This window comes from Haemaphysalis longicornis, unplaced genomic scaffold, assembly GCF_048455015.1.
Source record: "Haemaphysalis longicornis isolate Haplotype H1 unplaced genomic scaffold, Haemaphysalis longicornis Haplotype H1 scaffold_3, whole genome shotgun sequence".
Lineage (NCBI taxonomy): Eukaryota > Metazoa > Arthropoda > Arachnida > Ixodida > Ixodidae > Haemaphysalis > Haemaphysalis longicornis.
In genome coordinates this window covers 159,885,636-159,905,311 of record NW_027526335.1, presented here as the reverse complement: position 1 = coordinate 159,905,311, position 19,676 = coordinate 159,885,636, and the positions used below count along the sequence as shown (strand labels likewise).

General features: G+C 47.8%; 1 long non-coding RNA gene across 1 annotated transcript; it reads right to left on the bottom strand.

Moving 5' to 3' along the window:
- Positions 1-16,934: 16,934 nt before the first annotated feature.
- Positions 16,935-19,467, bottom strand: LOC144175244 (uncharacterized). Its single transcript, XR_013323628.1, has 2 exons — positions 18,819-19,467; positions 16,935-18,385 (listed from the first exon to the last, which is right to left on the bottom strand). It is a non-coding gene; the product is annotated as an uncharacterized LOC144175244 (long non-coding RNA).
- Between the last annotated feature and the right edge of the window lie 209 nt (positions 19,468-19,676).

Genomic DNA, 19,676 nt, shown 5'->3' with positions numbered 1-19,676 from the left:
GAACTGTAATAATCCGAAATTGCCAGGGTACTGAAGCAGAAGGAAGCAATCATCAGCAAACACAAATGAAAGACAAAATGAGCAATGCCCAGAATGTAATAGTTGACATAACCTAGATGCCTCTGTTAGCAGGTATGTACTGGATCCGTCTTTTATAATATTTGATTCATTTTTCGGAACTCTTAAGAAATCAAAAAGTGCCCTTCGGCTTGGAAAACGCGGAGATTACTCTGCTTTGTAAAAATGGACACATTACGGACCTTAAGAATTACAGACTCATAAGCCTACTCTAGTTTGTGTACAAGCTTTTTACCAAATTTATAGTTAGCCGCATTGGTGACAGACTCGATTCCCAACAACCCAATAGAAGACCGGGTTTAGGAAACGGTACTTAACAATGGATCATATCCCTGTTTACATTCAAGTAATCGACAAATCCGAAGAATGAACCAAACCCCTGTGCATGGCATTTATACACCATAAAAAGCGTCTGATTCAGTACACACCGCAGCCTTGCTACAAGCATTAAAATACCACGGAATGGAAGAAACCTACATAAGACATCTAGACGGCATAAAGGCTGTACCGGAAGGATAACACTTCAGAAGCAAAGCTATAAATTTAACCGCAAGGGAGTAAGACAGGGAGGTGCCATCTCGCCAAAACTGTGTGTGTGAGGGGGGGGGGGGGGGGGGCGGGGCGGAGTAATTTAGAAAGCTTGACTGGGAAACCACAGAATATGAAGGATAAGCAGAGAATACTTGAGTCATTGGAGGTTTGGAGGCGACATAGTCTTGCTGAGTGAGACTGCGGAACACCTGCAGAAATGCTTGAAAAACTGCAATCAGAAAGCACGGCCGTTGAGCTAAAAATATATATGAGTAAATCTAAAGAAATGAGCAATAAGCACGCCGAAGGTTCCATCATCAGCCTAGGAAACGAATAGCTATGAGAAGTAAAAGAATATAACTACCTCAGAGAGGGTATTTGTACTGACCCCAATTACGAGAAAAAATTCTGGCAAAGAATAGGTGTGGGCTGGGGAGCACACGGCAAGCACTCCCAAAAAATAAATCTAAGCTACCAGTCTCACTCAAACGAAAAGCATACAACCAGTGCATACTGCCGGTGATGACATACGGAGCTGAAACATGGTGCCTAACTAAACAACTTGAAAGCAAATTTAGATCGGCTCAGTGGGCCATGGAACGAAACGAATGGTGACAATAGTAACACCTCGGGACAGGAAATGAGCTTCCTGGATCAGGCAACAAACTCCACACAACAGAAAAATTTCCCCGCATTTCCCCGAGGGGAAGAATGTGAAAGTGCGAATGCATGAGTTGAATTTGCGCGGTTCGGTAATGTTCGCGAAAGAGAGATCACACACACACACACAACTACAAAGAAAGAAAGATGTATTTATTCACAGACACCTATTTGTGTTGTCGTTGTACTTGATTGCTAGAGCGGATCTCAGCTTTGAAATTTCGTGTCAGTACTCCTCTAAGCGGGTGCATTAGCCCTTCTCACGCCCGATTCCTGGCCAATCCCCCACGTGGGTATGTGCCATGTCAGCGGCCAGGCAGCGCGCGCCCATCTCCCCCCGTTGCCATGGAAGACGAGGAGATTCCTGGCCAATCCCCCACGTGGGTATGTGCCATGTGGGTACGTCAGCGGCCAGGCAGCGCGCGCCCATCTCCCACCGTTGCCAAGGAAGACGAGGAGCGCGCGCACCCGCAGCTGTTGCTATGTGGACGGACGGCGGTCACCGGAATTCAGGGTCGCTTATAAAGTGCATTCGCACTTAAAACAAGTGCCGTGAAAACACAGGACGAGGCGTAGGCAGGAAAAGCGCTAACTAGGCGCTTGCTAGTTTATCGTAGGCAGCTCGTCACTCTTTTTTTTCTTTCGCCTATCATTTACATGTTTTTTTTCTTCCTCCTCTCTTCATGCTAGCCAGACGTGTTTATATGCGCTGGTTCTGCAATAAACCAATACTTGAAAGTTAGTGTTTGTCCTGTCCACGCCTCGTTCTCTTTTTTTTACTGCACTTGTTTTCCGTGCGGCTATAAAGCAACACACCCAAACCTTTTCCTTTCTGAACAAACTCGAGTAGGTGATATCATAGTTCAAGTAAAGAAAGAAGAAGAAATGAATTGGGGCTGGCCATGTAGTAAGACCAACCAACAACCGGTGGTAAATTAAGGTAATAGGGTAGAAACCAAGAGATGGGTCTAGAAGGGGAAGGCGATAACACAATGGAGGGATGAAATACGGAAATTCGGCGATAAACTGTGGACTCGGGTAGCGCAGGACAGGAGCTGTGTGAGTCGATGGGATCGGCCTTCGTCCTGCAGTGGGGCTGCGTAGGCTGATGATGATTACGATGATGACGATGGTGCAATTCTACACCGCCATATCAACGCTGACGCAAACGCCTAGTATTGCCACTGGCTAAACATATTTTTTACTAGCAAGGGGTCTGGTGAGCCACTATAACAGGACGTAAGAACTTATTTGGTCGTAGTGCCACTTCCACAACTGCCGTCAACATATGTGCCTAACCTTGAGTAACTCCGAGCGAAACCAGCCGCGCAGACTCAGTGGCTAAGGCGTCGCGCTACTGATCACGAGTTTACGGGTTCGATTCCCGGCCGCGGCGGCCGCTTTTATGATGGAGGCGAAAAGCAAAAAAACGCCCGTGCGTACGAGATTTCGCCGCACGTTAAAGATCCCCAGATCGTCAGAATTAATTCGGAGCCCTCCACTACGGCGCAACTCATCGCCTGCATTGCGTCGGCGCGTTAAACCCTACAATCAATCGAGAAAACTGAGCGAAGATGGGATCATCGGAAGCCATGACGTATTTTTCGATAACGTTGACCCATCTGTTGCCCGGATAGTACAATGGAACAGCATTCCGTAAGCAAATCATAGATGATCTATCCGGGAATAGGAGGAAACCAGCAAGCACTTCACGCATTCTGTAGACTATAAGTGGGCTTTTTTTTTTTGGGGGGGGGGGGGGGGGGCGTCACTTTGTAGAAGGGGAAAATAGGGCGTTCTGTGATGAGCGAAGAACTTCCACTACAAACCCGTACGTAACGGAATGAACGTGGTGTTTTATAATTTCTCAAATGTCTTGCCAAAAAATTTCTAATCAGCTTTCGATATGTGGTTAAGAAATCACTACCATTTGTCGGTCATTTTTGGGACTTGTTGAATGGCCCACGTGAACGTACCTGTTTGCTTTGCAACAACGACTAAGATATTCCGGAATCAGCCGAACGCTGTGCTTTGTGTTTTTATTTTCTAGGACATGGCGAAGTTGGGAGATACCGCAACCCTTCAGAATATTCTTTGCAACCCGGTAAGTATCTAAGTTAATACCTAAATGTTATTTATTACTTTAAGAGGAAACTTGGTTCCGCATTTTAGAAGCTTCACTCGGGAAAGGAGCACTGCTTCAAGAAGGTATTTGAAACGAAAAATAAAACGCGATACTAACCCTCAAGTGTAAGAACAAAAGATAGAAAATTAATTACCAACGCGCGCCTGTTTTCTGTACGTAATTGAATCGGCTTTATTGAGCCATACTCCCGCTCTGCGCTACAAACGCTTCTCAAGCATGGAAGTAATCAAGGCCAATTAATACAAGACGTCAACGTCATACACACTGAGGTACGCCGCAACGGGCACACTATTTCTTTGCAGTGGCTGCCACGACACTGCGGCATCACGGGCAATGTGATATCGGATCGGCTCGCACGCGAGGGCCATTCCACGAGCTCACCAGTACAACTCCCTTTATCCAAAGAGGACATCAACGGAATAGCCACAACTCTTGGATGGCGCATGGAATTGCAGCACTGGCGGAACCTGAACCTGCAGTACGCCCCCCTTTACGCTATCGACCCGCATTGTACGTTTCGTATACCCTACGGTTTATCGAGGCAAACAGAGTGTGCTATACATCGCCTGCGCCTCAAAGTAGCCTATACAAAAACCTTTGTTAACAAAATCGGTTTGATGGCATCACCTCTGTGTACGCTTTGGGGTGTACGAGAAGACACGGAACACCTGTTCTGCGTTTGTCCACGTTTTACCTCGGCGCGAACGACAGCGCGAAGTTTATTACGGGCGAGAACTGTCAGCATGGAGACTTTTTTCGACCCCTGGAACAGCGAAGACAGGGCGGTGCGGGGTTTTAAAGCTCTTGCGCGTTTCCTCAGAGACTCTGGACTCGACTCCAGCCTGTGACTGTCCCTGACTTTTTTTTATGCGTGTTCATGTGTCTGTTTGGCGGAGTTTCCTTCGTTTTTTTTTTCTTTTTCTTATTTGTATTAGTCATGTAAGCATATAACCCTCATCACATGTTCACCAACCATCTGAAGTAGCAAGCCCACCATTATGCAGGGCTGACCTCTACGGTCTCATTAAAGAATTTTCTCTCTCTCTCACAGGTAAGCACGCCAATGAGCTTCGCTGGCTATTTAAGAATAACGTCGTTGCGTCAAAAAACAAGTACTCAATCCGCTGCAAGGCTAATCAGGCTCTAATTGAAGCAGCAGTACAGTACCCGACGATGCTAGGGTGGAACACTGTACAAATTCCACGAATGGGTAGAACACGTGTTGAGTTATCTCTTATCACAATTGCATAGTTCACTATGGATTTGCATACAATTTGGAACTCCTGCCTGCTGTCAACACATGGGATTCTCCCGGAGACGTGTGATTTTGGGAAACTAATTAAAATTGGTTTTCTGCTTTTTTAGGTTTGATATACCGAAACAAATTGGAAATAAATTGGATCTACCTATCACTGAAACATATATTATGGGACCTTTAAATACACTCAATTTGCCCCAAAATACAGATTCACGCGATTAGTGCTGGCTAGGCCAAATTGTGAAAGTGCTTTTTGGAGAATCTTATGGGTTACATTCATCAGCTTAACACCTTTTGATATCTAATCGAGTAAGGGAGATAATCACGAATGTGGTAAAACACATTTCACCCCTTTTCCTCTGTTAGTGGCTAATTTCTAAGAACCCCGACTTACTGAGCCCCTATGCCTCGAGAGAAATATGCTCCGGATGTTCCAAGTCTCAAAGTTCAACTAAGCATTGGTAAATCAGTCAGTCATTAAGTCAGTCGGGCACTTCATTTTACAGGTACCGATTACTTGAACCTCCGTGCATGCACGTCAGTTGCCCTCGAGGTAGTGAACCTTCAGTTTCACTTACCTGCAAAATCAATTGCAATGCTTGCACTACGCATGCAAAGCTGGCGACACAGCAATGTGGCGGCCCCTCTCCCTACGTCCGAGATCCGTCCGTCGCACCTAACATAATTTCCGAACTTGTCGCTGAAAGTTCTCCACGACTGGCAAGACCGGATTGTTTCATTGGTAGGCTTTCATACCTCTTCCAAAAGGGACCACGTTAGCATGCGCTTGGAACAGCGGCAACCGGTTTTGCGAACCCGGCGTCTCTAGTATGAACTCGACGTCTGTGCTTTCCACTTTAGGGTCGAACGCTAGTAAACTAGCGAGGAGAACAGCACACGAGAGATCCCGACGGGAACGCAGGACAGAGTGTTCTTGAAATTCGAGCGGTTCCGGCGCACGCGATGACGTCATCACTCGGCGAGGCTTGACTTTGCTTACGTGGCTTGGCGAAGCTCGTGCGGGGCATGGTGTCGAACCGGAATTTTTTCAGGTTCGGTTCAGGCTCCGGTTCCAGGCTTTCGGGTTAAGTTCTGGATTCGGTTCCGGAGCACCATTCCGTTATGGTTCGAATCGGTTCGAACCGGTTCGAACAGTTTCGAACAGGTTCGGAGAAACATAGCAGGGCTGTTTTTTGTGCTTGCATTTGTTTGGTGCCTCGTTTTCAATTTATTGTAACGTGCGTATAAAACAAATTCATATTGTAGGTTTGTTTGTGTAACTATTCTCATTTGAGGATTCAAAGAGACCCGCAAACACTTTTTTCAATTTGTTTCGTAATATTAACTGCTTCCCGAACGTAGTCAACCAACATATCGAGTACTTATCGCAAAGCACCGTAGCCAAAAATTACTTCTCTATGCTCGTAAGGTAACTTGGAAACTTGCTGAAAACATTTTCTCTCTCTCCCTTCGTAGAGCCTTAGAGCAGCTGTAAGCCGGCTTTTTTTCAGCTTCAGCAATGAACGCATTCAATAGCCACTTCAAAAAATTGGAGACGCTTGCAATATATAAGTCGCGCAAGACTTCTATAGCGAAGCGCGAGGATTTCTTGCTATATAAGCTATCAGAAACACACTAAGGTACAGTGGATAAGCTTTGGAATTTTATTTAAATGTTCCGTCGTCTCGCGTCGCTGTGGGGGTAGTAGTTATCGTCATAGACATCTATATCTTCGTCGTCTGTATGCATGACTGGCGGCTTAGGATCGTTTCGTCGGCATGCCTTCACATTTTTTCCGAAAGTGGAACGCGTCAGCACGGGCTACAACCGGTCGCAACTGTCTCCGCGAACTGGGCGTATGTAACGCGTGCTGTCTTGTGTTCTCCTTTGAGACATGGAACTGTTTTGTTCGAATTTTTTTCCCCCGAACACCACGCAAAAGTCTGAATGACGTCGGGTGCTCCACGTGAGGCGCGTGCTCACGTACGAGGTAATTTGCGCGAGTAACTGTGACCTCGCTTTTCTGATGACGCCGCATACATTACGGCCAGTAACAACAACTCCGCTGTTGCAACAGCTCCGCTGGGACAGCTTGTACTAATGGCACAACAACAGCGGAACTGAGGGCCAACCAAGCTTCGTCCGGTTCTGCAAAGTTTTCCAATGTTTTTCTGGGCTTCGCTAAGCTTTTTAGGCTTCGCGATCTTCTCGCTAGTCTAAACTAAGTGTTCAGTGGTGAGGCCAAGTTTATCCTGATTTTAAGAAGCCGTTCCGGTCGGTCTCCAGCACTGACAGCAGATCCCCTGGGGAAGAAGCTAGGTCGGCCCTCAGCTGCATGGTTTCTCCAGCCTTGCCCCATTAGTGCAAGCTGCGGCAATTGGCGTTTTAGTAGCCTAAAAGGGCCATCACCTCTAAACTGGCGTAGTGAAGGGTGCGCATACTCATATGCCCCTTGGGCTGACGCTCGAGCATGCGTGAAAGCCGGCTTCACTGTTATAATACCATTTCTACGGTGGAGCACTATTTGCAAGCGCCGCCGGTTTTGTTCTTGGTACTTTCTTGATAACGCCACCAGCCCAACCTCAAGCTTAAACAGCTCGAATGTTAAAAGAACGCCACAAGGCAAAGCAGAAACGGAAGGCGTATTTTCTGGGACGAGGAAAGCAGGCAGTGCCGCTCCGTGCTGCTATAGCTAAAGCTTTCGCAGTGCTTCCAGGCGCGAAGAGATGAGTGAAAGCGTTTATGGGAAGTTCTGCCGAGATTTTTAACTGCGCACTGCACTGAAATATGTTTTGCATGCCAGGTCAACGATTACAACAATAACTCAGCCGATATAAAAGGCTCACATGAACTCTTGACGCTGCTGATGTGTGTGAATGTGAAAGAATTACTCTTCATGTCGGCATGTTTCTTTTTATTGAAGGGACACTGAAGTCAATTTGTCAAGCTCCCGTTTTTGCTTGCACTGCGTAGACTGGCTCAAATTAGCACACTTTTTATCGTTTATCCGGTTGACAAATCGGTAATTATTTTACAAAGCGCGAAAGAAGAAAAACTACCATGCGCGGTTTGCGGCGGCCGCACCAACTAAGCTGTGACGTTGCGAGGAGAGGGCACCGTGATTGGACGATGTCCAAGGTTAGCAATCAAACAAGTTTCGGTTTCGGTTCTGTAAAACAACATGTTTGACATCCGATGGTGTCGTTGGATGGGCATTCTCAATATCCCAGTAATCGTAGTACCACGCTTCTGCCATGTTGTCGGTTGTAAAATGCATAAGATAAGCCTCCCAGGACTGCTTGGAGTCGTAGCATTCACTAGCCGAGGCCTACGCAGAGCATGAACGCCGTCCGCGTCCCCGCAGACGCACAAATGCATGCGCTTTTCCCCCATATTTGGAGCTTGCCTCACTCATGCCTGTATCGTAAAAAGCGTGTTCGCACCAGGCCAAGGGTCTGTTGATTCTGGCCTGTGACCATTGCCCGCAAGCAGTCGGTGCTTATGGCAACAGTCGGTGCTTATGGCTATTAAATAAATTCCCGTAAACTTGCTCAGAGTGGTCGAAACAGGGCCTAGGGACTCCGGACTACAATTTGCGCTCGTAATCCCGCATTGTTTTCAAATAACTTCAGTGTCCCTTTAATGCAGTTAGAGGTAATGTATATACTTCAGCTTGATTTTATTCTTGGCACATAAACCCGCAGTTTGATTTACAGAAAAAATTGACTGATTGTTACGGTACTCTCTAATGTGAAATTTGAGAGGAGCACAAACTGCCGTCTTCTCGGCGATGGCCTATAGCTCCTTCACCTCAGGAAGTGATCGCGTCATCAGCGAAAGCACGACGGCTTGTGTTATCGTCTGACGTTATCTCGTACCGCGCGCCGCCGGGTAGCATGTTTCGCGTGAATTCGGCATTCCGCACCCCCCTCACACTTTTGCCATGCTTTTATCCTCTAGTTCCCTGTTTCCTCTATCTTCGGTGGCTTCTTCGTTGTCTCGGTCGCGACAAGGTCGACCATGAGGAACTAAGCAAAACGAGAGCAGCGTCTGCTTAAGAGCTGAGCTCTAGAACATGACTCTACAGAACCGCCGTGGTACCGCCTCGTGTTCCTCTCCTCTTACCGGTCACTTCGACTCTAAAAAATGCATCCTCACCGCAGTCATCTGGTCGGCAGTCATGTAGCCTCCTGGCCAGTGGGCAATACCCGGTGCCGCTGACGCCAGCTCCCCCTCACCACTTGTGGCATCCTAGTCTGAAGCTTCTGGCGATGGCAACCTTCCCTGCCGGCTACCCATTACTCCGTCCGTCCACTAAGCCGGCGACCATCCATCTACTATCGTTTTAGGGGCGAATCACCTTAGGGGATAGGGGGTGGGTATGTTGGTGTCTCCTGTCGTCGTCGTCGTCGTGATCGCCGTAATCGTTGTAGCCACGGCGTTAAACAACTGGAAATTCGTTTACGCCTCAAGCTAGAACGTAACGTGCACTAAAAAACACCGGGGGCCGATTTATCTACAAAGGCCGGCCTTCGGTTTGAAGCGACGGGGTTAAACAACGGGAAACTCGTTTACGCCTCAAGCTAGAACGTAACGTGCACTAAAAAACACCGGGGGCCGATTTATATACAAAGGCCGGCCTTCGGTTTGAAGCGACGTGGTAGCGCCATGCACATGCATGCATGCACGAAATCAGTATGGCAAGGGCGCGAAGGGTGTCCCTTCGCACCCCGCACCATTGCCACATTGCAAAGTTTGGCCCGTGACATCACTCGTGATGTTCCGGAAGGGGACAAGCAGCGCTGCATCGGGGAATGCGTAGATGCAGTCGTGTGATCTACAGCTAGGCCCGAAAAAAGCTCCAACTGGAACGGAATGCTGGATTGCCTGGTGAAGAAGGACCTGCAATTGGTTTTGTCGGATGAAGATGACTAATGCGTTGTATTACCGGAAGGTATGTTCTGTCAGCACGCTTTAAGAGCAGTGCATAGGAATGGAAAGCAACAACAGCGCTTGTTTGTGTCCTCCCATTTCGTGTCTTCGCCCAGTGTTTCCGTTGTTAGCGATCAGGAAACAATGCCAACTTGCCCAGCTTACAACACTCCAGCAGTTGATGATGTCCATGAAGGCCTTCACAAGGTGGAGGGGATGCCTTCGCATTAACAGCAGATTGAAAACTTTGCACAATATTAAGCACTGTTTACATCGGAACCGCGATGAATAAGACATGATATGTTGCCTTGGAATGTGCATTCAAGCTTAGGTTATCCTAATTGCAAAAAAATGGGGGAAATGGCCAGTATCTAACACAAACTGATAATATATACAGACAACTTTACATTAAATTGTGGGTAATAATGGGAAGAAAAACTGCTTGGTTGTGGGACTATAGACTGTGCATAATATTTGGTTTTGCTGCCGGGCGAGTGGTAAGAATACCTTCAGACACAACATAGACCACCGTAATCAAAAACTAGAAATTAGTTTTCGTGCCCCGGAACCGGTTCGGAACGGTTCCTTCGATTCTTTCCGGTCTGGGTTCAGTTCCAAAATAGTGTAAAAAAATACGTGTTCGGTTCGGTTCCGGTTCCGGGAGCCAATTCGGCTTCCGTTGCGGTTTTAGGTTTGGTTCCTGCTCCGGTTCAACAGCCTGTTGACTGGCAGCGGGGTTCTTCTGCATTTTTTAGAGAACGGCAACGGTCGAAGCTGAAGCTTAAAACGTCTGCTGTAAAAAAAAAGAAACTATCGACCATACCCATTCACCCCACGTTCCTGTATTGTTGCCTCTTCAATTTCACGCCGCTGAAGGTGCCCAATTAAAATAGCGGCGTATTTCTTAGTGCGACCAATGGCGTTCTGTCAAAAAGCGGAGGGTTTTCCCCGTATACCGATTTGTCGAAGGGAAACCCCTGATAAGGTAAGAAAGCCCTGATAACCTTGAAGTCTGGGTTGTTCTAATCTGACACTATTTTAGGCTACAAAAGCGAAATGTACCTATATTACTGGACGAGATCCTGATGTGTTTTAGGACATTTTTTAGCGGCATCTGCCGGAAGTTTTTAACAGAGGGTCCTATTTCTGGGTGCCTGCCATTCCTCCTGCACGCCACCGAGTACATCCTGAAAAAAAAAACATCCTTTAAAGATTAAGATACAGCGGTTCAACCCAGCACTCTTGGTCTTACAGGCGGGAATATTAACCTCACGATGATTATTTTTCTCGGTGAAAAAGTATAGTAAGTTTGCTGTTCAAGATTAGTGGCCGGATCATAGCCAAGAAGGAGATGTCACAAATTCGCCATGGCTTGTAAATTTCGCCGCAGCAGGAAACACGTACCTCAAAAGATCTTGGGCCCACATCGTGGCTGGTGCCCACAAAAAAATACAAGCTACAAATATGGCGGCTGCTGCATTTTCTAATGAGGAAGGAATGGTCATCCTATGTGCATGCATGGGATGCCAACGAGACGGTAGTACCAGCAGTACCGCATGTACAGGTGCTCCAAAAGTTTAACGGAGCACGCGAGCGGTGGCCGGAGCGGACCAAACTGCATGCCAGCGTGATCTATGAATAGATACGCGGCCGATAACGAGAGTTCATAGGCACGTCCGGTTGGCCCATCTCCATTTTCTTACGCTCGCCTTATCGCCGGCTCAAGCGAAGCTGCACCGCTGCCATCCCTGCTCACCAGAGGCGCTTTCAATGCTTACGTGCCAAGCTGGGATACCATTCTTTTCCAACATAATTTAATGAAGTTCGTCTAATAAAGACGATCTGTTTTGAAACCGCTGGCCTCCGATAGGCTCCCCTCCTCGATTCTCTTGGGCGAACATTGAAACCACGGAAGCAATGCAGCCAATGCACGCATCAACTGTTTATTTTTATTCGTTTTTCATGCGTTTATTTGAACCACAGGGCTTAGTTTTGCTCCGTGCTTTGAAGAAAGCCTGGTTATGGCCGCAGCGGCTTAATTATTCACGAGCGTTTAACTTCGTGGCACAACAAACTTGCCGCCCAGATAATCTCTGACCACGTCAGGGACATGGCGTTCCTAACAAAACGGAACCCATACACCGCTGGAGATCAGTTTTCTTCCCGACGCCGCAGATTCATGCGTAAAGCATTGGCAGCGCCTCTGGTGAGCAGGGATGACAGCGGCGCAGCTTGGCTTGAGCCGGCGATGAGGCGAGCGTCATAAAATTGAGATGAGCTATCAGGACGTGCGCACGCACTCTCGCAATCTGCGGCGCATCTATTCATAGATCGTGCTGGCATGCGGTTTTGCCCGCTCCGGCCACCGCTCGCGTGCTCCGTTAAACCTTTGGAGCACTTGTACTTCGTTATTCTGGCCACCGCTCACCCAAAAGAATTATGCTTGGCAATGTGATAGGCCGTTTAGACGATTGATTGTTCACGGTGTCAGCCAATTTTACGACATTCGTAGCTACCTACAATTTCACACGAAGCGACCAAACTTAGCTTTAGCCACGGATTACATGAGGCGAATATAATGCCTGGCGCAGGGGTTATGAGTGCGCGCTTGTCTCTGCTGCGCTTTTGCCCTGCTCTCATTCCCCCGCTCTCGCGCACTGAATGCGTAGCTCCAACACGCTTCCCTATCCACGCTTCCCTAACCCCTGTCGCTCAACAAGTCTCTCTCTCTCTCTCTCTCTCTCTCTCTCTCTCTCTCTCTCTCTCTCTCTCTCTCTCTCTCTCTCTCTCTCTGTCTGTCTGTCTGTCTCTCTTTCACGCTCGCTTTCCCTCTCCTCTGCTTCTTCTTCTCCGTCTTCTTCCTACTCCTCGGCCTCCTAAGCCGGGTACGGGTTTGGTTATTCTTCCAGCCTTTCGTTTCTCATTTCCTTCTCGGCACTCAATACGGGGGCGGATGAAAAAAATGGTGCCGTCCTATTACCAAGTCAAATACATGAGCGGGAAGGGAGCAATGAAAAAAACACTAAAAGCAGAAGGCTGCTGATGACAACAAATCTGCACACATTTCTGTAATGATGACACAAATAATCTGAACATAACCGCCCTTCCCTCGATAAAGAGGATCATATCCGTTTATTGGAGAAGATGTCTGGTGGCCCAATGAAGAATGAAGTTATATTTCTCTGCTTATTCGACACACGAATATTTAGGTAAATACACCGTGCAAGTCAGTTAAAGAGGTATAATGGAAGGGGCCATAAATTAAAAGTTCAATGGAGACAATAAACACCTTCATATCACAAAAAATGCACACCCTTCCACACTCTCAAGAGAGAAGTCCAGCAGAGCCGATTGAGATTCAGGTTTTGGGGTTTAACGGCTTCAAACTACTCCTGAACCCGCTTGCTCGAACGAAAGTGCTTAATGGCAGTCTTATTGCCAGTCTAGTCTTATTCATGGTCTCCAATAAGTCCACGAATAATATTCAAACCAGTGCGCTTTCGCGAGAGCGCACTTGCTAGGCAAAGAGTGTCTTATTGACGACTATAGGGCCGGGCGGCCGTTGTATGGCACCACCGTCGCTTCAATGAAGAGCGCCGCCCGTGGCTAACCACCCGTCAGTGGACTGCCGGTGGTGGTCAGCGTAGCGTAGTTGCTTTCTGTCGTTATGCCTCGGCGCGGCTTGCAAAGCGTAAGCAACAACAACCAGTTTTTACACGTCCGTAAATATTAAAAGTGTAGCCGACCTTTACGAGACATGCCATGTGTGTGATTTACGCCCATACTCAGAAATCGGAAATAGAAAAGACGCTCAATGCGCCAAACTGGAAGTCAAGCTGGAAGTGCACGTCTGTTCCTTCGCGCACAATTTTGATGCCTGCGTGCAGTTTGGCGTATCGAGGAATAAACTACAGCTAAATTCTCCTACAAAGCCGGTGTCCGCATCCGATCCAGGAAGGCTGCTGCGCTGGCATTTGGCAGTTCATGACGAAACGGCGTCGTTCACAAGCGAATGACCAGGAAGGGGGGGAAGGAGGGGTGCTTGTAAGATTTACACCAAACAGAAATGTCGATAGACGACGGTCCGTAACTTCATTAGGTATGGTTCAAACGTGTGTAATTTAGGAGATATACGCTTACTAGAGTCATCGGGAATAGTTTGCAGAATAAATACTGCGAGAGAGCAGAATAATATTGCTTGTGGAAAAACATTGCTTTACAAGCATTGCAATGGTGGCTGGCTAGGTGGTTAATGGCTTTACGGAAAAATTAAGCCGTTCCATTCAGTGTGAAAGTTGTCGGAATTGCAGAGAAGTGATTCGCATACTGGTTGGTTGCGCCGTTATCCGTTCACTGCTACTACCTATCACCCTCTTCGCCGCCCTGTCTCCCTCCTCTCTTGATGAATATGCAATTCAAATTTCCCGCCTTCGCAGTGCTCGCGCGCCGCCTGCCTGAAACTGTGCCAGCGGGAGTTCTGTCCTTTTTGTGCTTGTTCACTTTCTTATGCTGGAGCTCTTTTGCGTCATGTCTAACGCGTAATTTTTTTCTTTCGTGCATAACGCCTTTCTGCGTCATTTCGAAATCACCATTTTTTTCTTGCGCGGCCGCTTTTTGCACTTACTATGGTTAAAACCAACCCAACGAGCGTTCCTAATAAATGAACCCAGGGGCTGCCGGTTATATACACAGATTTTATGCGAAACGTCCCTGAAGCTTTCTTTTCGCTAAACAACGGGGAGATTTGTGACAAGCGCCAGCAGTTGACGAGGTTGGAACCGCTCGAGGTTTGAAGTATGAGTATTTACACCACGCGCTTTTTGAAGCCTCAGCATGGCTTTCTGACGACGGTTTACCAGGCTCTACCTGGGTCCGTTACCTCGCTGCGCCGCCTGATCCCGGCAGTCGCTTGACATCGACCGTTAGAGAGCACGACGACGAGCGAGCCCATAAAGTGCTGTACACTTAAAGAAGTACTGACACAAAATTTCTCGCTTTCAGTTTTTATGCTGTAAAGAATACCTATTGGCCCAGTAATTACGAAAATCAAACCGAAAGCCGTCAGCCGCCAACACCGAATTAATTATAGCACGTTTATTGCTACCAGTTTCAAATTTGGTCGCCGCGCGGGTAAATGGCCGTTCGTAGGCCAGCCTGCAAGCGGGCCAGCCCTACGTCACGGTCTCACCCATGACGTCAGGGACGTTCGCCGCGTCGTCTGCTACGATTGCACATGGTCCGCACTCGCCCGCGCAGTCGACATGTCGTCTGAATCGTCAGACTCGGATGAGTCGCTGCCACCCGACAGACAGAACAACTTTATTTGATCAGGCGATTAGGCCGGCGATGTCTTCGCCGTCGTCCGGTTTTAATATCACTGCGGCTCGAACCGGCGCAGGCCGTGACAGCCACAGCTTGTCGCCACTCTTCTAATCAATCTGATCGCGAAAAAGAAGTTCCACATGCGAGAAAGTAGATGTTAGTGTGTTGAAAAATTGTGCTAGGGGTTGTTATCAGCGCTGAATTTAAAAGCGGCGTTCAGATATTTGGCGCAATGGTAAGCCTACGCTGACCGGCGGCGGAGGTTTGGTCTCCGACCCAGCACTGCCGGTACCACAGTGCGGCGATCGGCCGAAAGATGCCGCCACCTGCGCGCTAGAATCAAAACAGGCCACGGCAGATGTCTTGGTCACCGATCGCTGAAACGAAAATTGTCGCCAAAATAAAGCTCAGTATGCGAAAAAGGGGATGATAGTGTGGGGAAAAGTTGTGTAATGGATGGTCATTCGCAGTTTTACAGATACCGGCGATCGAGTATTCGCCACCATAGTAAGCCTGAAGTTCCCAACACCCAAGCTGACATGAGCAACGCCGAGCCCGCTGCCTTGGGCGACAGTTCTTGCGGCCGCCGCCGCGCACGAACTCAGTCCGCGTTGTTGTTGTTGTTGTTGTTCCTGGCGATATGGCTCGTACCCACGTGGGGGATTGGCCAGAAATCGGGCGTGAGAAGGGCTAATGCGCCCGCTTAAAACACCGGAAACTAATACACCTCTCTATTTATACGCAGAAAGAGAAAAAATGGAATTGGTTGAAAGTTATAGGTGGATTTTTTATTAGAACTGAGCTTTTTGGAGCGGAAAAAATACATGCCAGAATCAACGCTAACAGGGCAGGCGCCTGGACTCGGAAACGTATGCATGAATGGCTGCAGCCACCCCTCGGTGACAATATCCCAGTGATGTGGCCCCAAAAGATAGTAGAACGGGCATGGAAATAGGCAGGCCAATTCGTCGTAATGGCGTGGCAAGATGACGTTGCCTCATCATAGCAAAACCGCGGCAATGCAATAGAAAGTGCTCTAAAGTCTCCTGATCACCGCAGATAGCACATCGGGAGGAGGAGGCTAGACCAGCCCGGTGCATATAAAAGTTGAGTTGGGGGACTCGGCATCTGAAGGTAGTCATTGTGACTTCGCATTGTCGAGATTCACAAAACCGGGTATTCCAATTATGTCTTAAATGGACATAATCTTCAAAATTAGTGATGATTCCTTCCTGCGCTCCTGCTAAGCGTTGGTAGGTACGAAACCTTGCTCCTGCTACAATGAAGGGAATAGGGCATAGGTCAACTGGAGGGCCATCTAACGACGATCGCGCCAAGGAATCCGCCTGTTCATTAAGCTGTAACCCTTTGTGACCTGGAACCCAAATGAGGCAGATGTCCCGCAAATGGGAAGGCACACGGAAGTTGAATGTACGAATAAGAGCGGAATTTTCGGATGAAGAAAGAGCTGAACAAACCGATAAAGAGTCAGTAATTATTGCTACGTTAAAGTACTGCGGAGGTACGTCTTTTAAGGCCAGAACTATCGCAAGGAATTCGGATTGAAATATTGGTGTGAAGTCAGGCAAACGCAGCGAGACTGACCAGTTAAGGTGTGGACTAAAACTTCCCACACCTGCTCGCTCCTCACGCTGGGATGCATCTGTTGCAACTATTGCATAATCCTTAAAGCTTGCCAAATGGTCGTGGAGTATTCCTGTTAAAAATCGCGAAGTAAGCATTTTAGCGTTGCTGGGGAAAATATTATGGAAAGTTAAAGGCGCAGGAGGAACGTCACAGGGCATTGTCAGTACTAGAGACCGGAAGTTTAGGCACTAAAAAAACGGGTTTTAGGCGCCTATTGAAGGCGCTCAAAATTGAAATTTAGGCATATATAGGCACTAAGTACTACCATATAGGCATATATAGGCTCGAATAATATTTACTCAGGCGGCGTATTTCAGTGCAATTTTTCGGTTTAGAGTAAACACAGGCTACAAACATCGGTATTTTGAAAATGCAATTTTATTTTCTTCATAAAACACTCAAGGGTGACGATTTCAAGATATCTAGGGTGACGCAACACTGTGCGAAAGGCTGTGGAAGCAGTGGCAAACAAGCACCATCTCCAGGTTTTCGGGCTTGAAGTTGTGCCTTCTGTCAGTCAATATCGTCTTGTACGCAGAGAAAGAACGCTCCACATCCACTGAGGTTAGCGGAGCGTACTTGTACTTTGGCACGTTGGATGTTTTGATTCCATCTGGAATCGCGGTATGTCCGCCGCTCAAAACCTCAGACAGTTCCGTCAGCGTCGAAAATCCGGGATTTCTGTCCAACACAGACTTAAGCTTCTCTATAGCTCTGTCAGCAACCGGTCCCCTGGGAGCACTAGCGAACCTTTCCTGTGCGTCCAAAATCAGCTGAATATTTTCAGTCAGCGTTGTGCCCGAACTTTCAAGTTTCTGTATTGTTGTTGCCAAGAACGTGAAATGGGCACACAAATAGGCCAAGTCACATGCAAGTGTAACATCATGTAGAACCTTCTGGGCCCTTCTCACGGCGACACTCTCATCTTCAGCAAAGCTGCTTACAACAGCCTTGACACCGTTTAAGTGTTGGTTGTAGTATTCCACTGCCGTCAGCCAAGTTCCCCAGCGGGTAACAACAGGCTCCGGTGGAAGAGGTACACCCGGCAGCTGCTCCCTGAAAGCACGAACGCGGGAAGGAGCCTTGAGGAACACCGCCTTCCCTACAGCTATCAGTTCGTTGACCGAACTGAACGACTTTCGTAGCTCTTCACACACCCGATGAATCCCGTGAGCAAGACAAGTGACGTGCAATAGTTCTGGGTAAAAAACCTTGAGAAGTGCACCAGCCTTAAGCATATAAGCTGCTGCATCTGTGTAGAGCAGCAGTACTCGGTCGTCGTGGGCTCCGGAGGGGTACAGAAGCTTCAATGACGAGTTCACGAAGCGGGCGATGGTCTCTCCGCTAGTTTTTTCTAGCTCTTTTGAGCAAACCAGGAAGGGTGTTGTTTTCTCTTCTGCGTCAAGCTTTCCGACTACAAAGTGACCGAGTACTCGTCCGGTGACATCTGTCGTCTCGTCCACAGAAATCCAAATGTGGAATTCACCGATTTCTCTTCTAATTTCTTGTAGCGTCTTCTCGTACAGTGGTCGCAGGTACTCCTTGCGAAGAGTCGACTCTGATGGTACCTTTTGTTTGCAGTACTTTTGCAAGAAATTCTTGAAAGTCTTGTTTTCGATTTTCGCCCAAGGGATGTTAGCAGCGACTAATGCTTCGCACAGGTCAGCGCTGAATTCACTTTTTTTTCCTTGAGCAATACTTTCAGCCAGGAACGATTGTCTTGATGTCGACGGCTGGTTGCGCAGAGCATTTGCTTGATGCAGTGCTGTTCTTTCATGCTGCTGCAAGTGGAACTTTTTTTCACAGGGTACCTGCGCGAAGAAAACAGTAACGAAAACTAAGATATTGCGCAAGGCACGTGAAACGTTGCTAGTGTACTTTTGCTTTTAGTCATGTAGAGTTGTAAACCTGACAATAGCTCAAGGAATGGCGAAGTTGGCCAGCTGCGCAATAGCAGGTAACCGTTTTTAAAATCATGATGCTTATACAACAATCCGACCAACACTGTGCCGGAAATTTTCAATAAGGAAGCCAGTTCCCGAATTAGGTTGCAAACATTGCACAACAATGAATAGCAGTTACCGTAAAAAGTTCTTAAAACGCACATTATTGGCAAGTTCTGAGCATTCAGAATAAATTTAGCGTAAGCACTGTTGGAGGCGTCACGTTTACGGTTGGTCCAGTGTTCACGTCAAGTGCATGATATCGTTAATTAAGATCAAGTGGAAAGTATTGTATTCTCACCTGCTTTCCGCAGGGTTGGCAGAATACTGTTTCTCCGTCGACGGTGTAGCACTGCGATCCACTGGTCCATTGCCGGATAAGGACACTTTTCGGCGTCTTAATCTTCGGCATTCGTCGGCAGGCTTCGGACGGATTACGGAGAGAGCAGAAACGCCAACTACGCTGACGTGCTGGCTGTAGTGATAGGGTCAATAGGTTTTCTCTTAATCTTGCCACAAGCTAGCCTCGCGCTGCCTCTCTAGGGCACGCTCTAGCCTCGCCCGCGTGCAATCTGCGCTGCAATATTCTCGACACCAAACAAATCCGACCTTTTTTTTTTGGGGGGGGGGGGGGAGGGATTCGCGAGCAATTTGTAATTGTTTTGCATTGTTTAGAAAGGCTTTTCGAAATCCCGTCCGAGGTAAATAAGTGGGAAAGGGTTCAGATTTATTTGCAATTTTTTAAGCAGAAGGAAAGGCGTGAAAGTCAATGTTGCGCATCTTGCCGAGAGAGTAGCTGTGCTTTCCCGCAGTACCGTCCTGGCCTTGAGAGGTAGGGCTTCCATTGGCCGGCTCCCTCGCAGGCTGGCGCTTGCGCGCTATCGTTGGGGGCGCTAGCAGACGACGCGCCGACGGAACCCGCAAGAATCTTTTTATGCCGCTAGCATTCAATAAAACCCTTAAAAATGCTAAATACAACGTTTTCAATTGCTCTCTTGTTTTCTTCCAAACAAGCCAGTGCGAACCCATTTCCAACGCCAGCGCGCCTCGTCATTTTCATTACTTCATACCCCCATTCACAAACATACTGTTTTCTATACTCGCTGCACGCCGACTGGTTGGGGGACAACGCGTACTCTTTATTTTCACCTTGCATGCC